Here is a 6,391-nt window from a genome sequence, read left to right as displayed (position 1 = left end):
TTTTTTGATTTTCAAGGAAAAAAGCGCCCACAATGGGAACCTCTAGGGCTTAGTACCTTAGGGCGGGACTACATGTGAGTGAAGTACCCAATAAAGGTGAGATTTCTCTTCCAGCTTAAGATTTTACATTGTGGCACTTTGATTTGTTTTTGTTTGTTCGTTTTCAACATTTTAATTTTGTAACTTTGGGGGGTCATATAACACCGATACACCTCCCCAGGCTCATCACACTAGTAAACGCCCTTTATAATACTTAAGCTAAAGGTCAATAGGGTCAAGCCCACTAGAAAGCCCTAGTACATTTCACACAATGCTGCCTAAATCGGATTAAGAACCTAAGTAACCATTGATTATTAGGAAGGCATTCCCCATGGTATTAAGAGAAGATCTGTAACACCTAACTTGGTCAAAATAGCTTAGTCGGACTTGCTTGATATTTAAACCTAAACAAGTGATTATGACAAAAAAATGACATTGAATTTAATGTTTGATACTAAGTAAATGCACTGAATATTTGCTACCAATCACAATTAAAGCAGACAAACATGGATGCAAAAAGATAAGGACAATGCTAATGGACAAGAAACACTTGATTGTGTTGATGGTTGCACTTGATCTGAAGTGTGAACGAGAGAAAGATCCCATGAAGGTCCAAATCCTAACCACAGCAACTGTTCCTGTACAGACTAGGAAACACAAAGATATACAGGCACATCAGTGGGAAAAAGGAACTTTTCTAATAACTCAACTCTAAAACAAAAACACTCCTATTGTACTAATTCTACCTACCCTCCATCACTCGAGTGATGAGGATCAAAGGGTGTTTAATGACATAGGTTTCTGTTTCAGTGTACCGGATGCGAATGTGTAGGGCTGGGTCTATGTTTTGACTTTTATTGTGCATATTCGTTTGCTAATTGATCTTGCTCTTTATTATTTTTTGTTTTTTATGAGTATAAGGCTTTATATATACATTCCCATATACCTTCCTTGGGTAGATCATATCGTTTGAAATGAGCTTGTCACCCCTTTGAAACCAATTATTCCAATTGGTAATAGGTGAGGATTTTTGCCAGTAGTTTTCTATTACCTTAGGTGCCTCGTCGAGTTGCAAGGGGGTGTGTTTGTAAGGTACTCTCCAGGATCGAGCTTGAAGTGGTTCATCAGGTGATTCTTGAACACTGGGAAGTGTGGATTCCTTTGTAGCTTTATGGAGGTACACTATTGTAGGTGGAGGCTCTGGAGAAGCTTTTACCTCTATGGATGATTACATGAGGAGCTAGAAGCTTCATGGGACTCCCCCTTCCTGAGCTAGGTGAAACAAATCGTTCTTTCTTTGGTACCCAAACTAGATCTGGAGCAAGTGTGTAGCATTCTGTGATTTTTTTCTTTCCACGATCATCAGTTCGTTTTGGAGCTATGGGATTGGGCTCACATGGGTCAGGTGACAAGTAAGAACACAATCTACGTTTTGGTACCCAGATTTGATCATTTCCTTGATAGTATCCTTGGGCTTCCAATAGTCGTTTGGAATCCAACGCAACATTTTCTTACTTTTCTTGGAGCGAGTGGTACGTTTCTTACAAGGCTTCTGTTTTTCAACACTAGCTATGGTCGCTAAAGAAGCTTTAGGGACCCACTTGTATGTTTTCTTCGGTATATTAGGATGAGTCTTGTCGGAAGCTATATGCATTGCTTGTAACATATTTAAGGGTACGGGCATTTCATCCCCCTCAGGTGTTACCCAGGTCGTCCCCCTATTTCCCCAAGTGTCTATGGTTGTTGCTAGGTGGACCCAATCCACATTGTCTGACTCAATCATTCCAGGCAGTACATCCATATAAGGAGAATCTTTCCCAACATCAGTGTCCTCTTTACAGGTGTAACAATATTGCAATGGGGCCGAGTAAACTGTGGTGTCAGATCTATGATCAATTATAAACCTGTTTCCTAGAGGATGTGCTCGACCAGTCACAAGATCCACTCGAATGACAGAATCTTGGAACTGCAAGTAGACATGGTTTTTAGACCAGTCATGCACCATTTTTTCTTCCCTCATGAAAGGATGTCCTAAGATCATCTCAGATGCCAGAGTGTGCTTGGAGAAATCCATAACAATGAAGGTAACTCTTATTTTATGTCCAAAGACCTTGATCTTAAGATCTTCTAGCATCCCAATAGGTTTAACAATAGACCCATTGGCCATCTTCACTACTATGGTTGTGGTCTCTAGGTGAGGTCTTCCCATAGTTTCCCAAAAAATTTTAGTCACAATGCTAACCCCAGCGCCACCATCAAGGATTCCCTTCACAGTTAATCCCTTAGTAGTGATTGGTATAGTCGCATTAGATTCATCACCCTCAAAGTATTGTCCCAACTTGTTAACAGGTATTTATATAACAAGATTCTCATCTAGGTTGGGTTGTGGATCTAAGTGTTCCTCCTCTATTGGAATCTCCCCAGCTCCATCCATCTGTGAAAATTGTGGTAGCCCAAACTTCAGTTCTCCATTGAGGAAGGCTTGAAGAGTTGAGACTAGCTCGGGGTCTTTATATAGTTTGTACATAATGGTGGTTCTAACTTCTGAAGACATGAAATCCATCAGTTTGGAAATGTTTAACGGCACCTTTTGGCCTTGAGTCCCTTGACGTGGGGAAGATGGGATCTCCATTTCTTCGATAGGATCAGGTAGTCCCTCTGTAAACATTCTTTCCATCAAGAAGTGAGTACGCCCACTTTCCCATGACTTTAAGTCACTTTCTTCTTGGATGACACTAGGTATGTCCAAGGGTCTATGGACTTGGTGAGGTTGTTGTTGCGTAGGGAACACGGTGTCTATAATCTGGATCTTCCTAGGTGTTGGTTCTAGATCCCTTTGGGTATCTTCTACCAAACTCCTTAATTGCTTGACTCGCTCAATCTCCTCTGTAGTGTTTGGGTAAGTTCCTATCTTCTTTTTGGATCCTGGCCATTGTGGTTCATGAAGATCTTCCTTGTTGGTTTCTATCTTAGTGGTCGTTTTGGTCTCCATGGTTTCACCTGAATCAGAATCTTCTTCAGCGTCGTTCATATATATGGGGTCGTAACCAGTCCCTATGTTGGTCTTTGAACTGTTGGTCTTTGAACTGGGGTCTGACGTCGTTGCTTTTTGTGATCTCTTTCTTCGTGTTTTCTTCTTTTTATGAGATTGGGCAATTGATGCCGTGTCTCTTTTCTCAAGAATATAGTTTTGTTTTTGGAGCATCGATCGTGTGAGTACGTTTACTGGTACCACGGGTGTACTTGGTGATGGCTCCTTGGTAACTTCAATCAAGTTTAATGGCGTGATCTTCGGTGCATTTGGATTATTTGGACTTTGGGCAATCAAATGATCTATGCCACATCGATTACACGTGAGTATCGGTTCTTCTCGCACTTGCACTTCTCTTTGCACCACTTGCGGCTCCGCTACCACCGTCTGACACTACTTTGGCATCGTTGCACCTTGCAAACACCGCCTAGCCTCACGCTTCTTCAAAATATTTTTGGTTCGCCCTCTCGCTAGAGCTACCTCCTCTTCATACGACATTGGACCATCTATTTCCACTTCATCTCTCACCTCCTTATGCAGGCAATCCATAAACTTACACAACTTAAAAAAACTGGCATTTTCTACAGCAGTTACCTTGATCAACTTCCCCCAAAGGGCCTCGAGCTCCCACTCAAATGCTTGAAAATCTCTCTCCAAGATTTTCTTTAATTCGTCTAGCTTCCGCCTTACTTCATCTAGTTGTGCATCTGCTACAAATCTGCTTCGAAAAGCCACCTCCAGGGCTTTGCAATCTGTTTTTTTTTCTCCACCAAGGCTATCAAACCATAGCTTTGCTTTACCACGAACCAGGAGCGAGAACACCTGTACCGCACCATCTTCTCTCGATAAACCGCTTTCCAACACGAACAATCCATAGTCTTGAAGCCAAGTTTTCGCATCTTCAACCCCAATGAAAATGGGAAATCCCGTCCAAGCCATCACTAGCAGCACCTGCTCTTCAAAGACCGCACCTTTGGCAACACCAAAATCACTATTTCAACTTCAACTAAGAGCATCAGCATACTCCTCCGTGGGGGCACCAGAAGATGGAGAGGGGGAATGGGGGAACACGCCCAACACAAACAAAAAAGCCTCTCTATAGCTCAGGGTATTCACAGCATCCCTATCCTCTCATAACACACCTTCAAGCACACAACTCACATTAGCAGACCACCGCCTGCTCAATTGCCACTGCTCACATCCTCTACAAACCACCACACAAGATACACCTGTTACCATGGTCTGTCTCCACCCTTACAGATGCACACAACCATTCAATCTCACTCTCTCACTCAAAACACCATCGGTTCGGGGGGGGGGGGCACATATCCACACTGCCGACACCGAGGAGGGACATGAAAGCACGAGAAAGAGAAGGGGGGAAGGGGAAACAATAGCACGGAAGGAAACAACGGCTCGATTGCATTACAGAAAGCACCTGTACAGACTCACACTGCCATCACCATGGCCATTTACACAGGAAAAATGCAAAGGGCTTAATAGGCACACTCCTCTGTCCAAAAGGTCCACTTTGCAGGCTTCAAACGGGCTCCACAAGCCAAGAAAAAAGCTAAGAAGAAGCACTTTTTTTAATCAATTTTTGACTTTTATAGGGTGGGGGGCTCAATTTGGGAAACTGCTATCTAATTGTTCCATGGGGCACCCTATTTTGGTATCTCTTGGGGAGGGGGGCACCGCCTTATTCTATCTGTTCTTCTCTTCACTCTTTGCACTTGGGGGGGGGGGGGCATTAGCGACGTCACTATTGCCCCCTAGGCTCTTCATTTTTTATTTTTTATTTTTCACCTTTTACCCTCTTTTGGTTTAGCCTTATACTGCTCAATTTTTGACTTTGACCTTCACTCCTTATCCAGCTCCTCTTTGTCCTCTTTTGGCCTTGCATTTGCTTTGTCCACTTGGTCTTCACCTTGGCCGGCCTTGATTTGGCTTGGCTTTGCACACCTTGGAGACCTCCTGGCTCCCTCTTCTCCCATTTCTGTACCGCCATGGGACCCCTCCCCTAGCCTCGCTATAGCGATGTCGCTATTGGGTGGGGGAGCTCCCTTTCAGAAACTCCTTTTCCCTCACGGGCGCGGGCATAGTCCCTTGCAGACCTGCCACGTCATCGATTGGGACCACAAGTGTACATCGCTCCTCCAACTCCCGCGCCACGCGCCGTTGCGCCTCCGACCAAAACCACCATCAATTCGCGCCCACGGGCCGACGCCCACGGGTCGTCTGCTACCACCCGCAGTGCCCACCACCAGATTGCCATAGCCAACGAGAGAGCTCCCCTCACCCTTCCCCTTGTGGTCAATATAGGGCACACGGACCACTATACATATTGAGGCCTCCAAGCCCGTGCCTCTGCATACGGGGCAATTCCTCTACCACGTGTCCATCTCATGGCTCATGGCCTCAAGCCATTTGAAATTTTTTCAAGAATTCCCCTTTTAAAAACCCATTTTTTTCCCCTTCGTTTGTCTTGCTAGCCAATTGACACTCAGTGACCTAGTTGTTGCTGAGCTGTAAAATTGTGCCAAGTGCCCATTTTGTCAGTCCCGGACCGTGCGAACCTCGTCCTCTTCAAATTCACCTGAGCTCGCTATCCAAGGTCACAAAAACCGAGAAAAATCATCTGCCAACCTCTCACTGTCCAAGGCTTCCAGCTTCATCTTCCTGTATCTGACCGACCGAGTATCCAATTGACGTGCCGTCAACTCGTGCTGGATCCACATGGTACATCCTTCCACCAAGAATCTTGGCGAGGCCCAAAAAATTCCAGATGCCACATCCTCCAATGCGTGCAAGTGGGCTCAGACCCGGCCCCCGAAAAATCTTCAATTGACCATATCTTGCCATCCAGAGCTCCGATTCACAATCCAAGAAGACATGCATGCTCCGTAACTCAAGCTCTACACATTTATGCACTGACATCAACCCAGGCCACCTGTCCCCAGCTTCCCTGTTCGTCGGGGATCTTCTACACACCCTTTCTTTAAACTGCAATACCTTGAGCACCGAGGCTCCGTTTGGCGAGCCTTCTAGACCGGCTTCTAGAGAACACTGAAGACCACATTCTAGCACGTAATACCCACATCGCAGGCACAGTAGGCCACCAATATTCTTGGCTCTTTGCAGCACACCTTTGGCCTAAAAAACCACTTTGAACATACACCTCCGCTATCCTTGGGCTGCCTAGGGCCTTGGTACTTGTCCTAGCCTTCTACACTACACTCACATGCTGCCTCTGCCTTGCATTGACCATCTTCTAGCTCGTACCAACTTTAGCTACACCATCGCTAAGACCGTCGCTAACAG

This window comes from Adiantum capillus-veneris, chromosome 15 (assembly GCF_014529385.1).
Source record: "Adiantum capillus-veneris isolate H3 chromosome 15, ASM1452938v2, whole genome shotgun sequence".
Taxonomy (NCBI): Eukaryota; Viridiplantae; Streptophyta; class Polypodiopsida; order Polypodiales; family Pteridaceae; genus Adiantum; species Adiantum capillus-veneris.
This window is presented reverse-complemented; position numbering follows the sequence as displayed.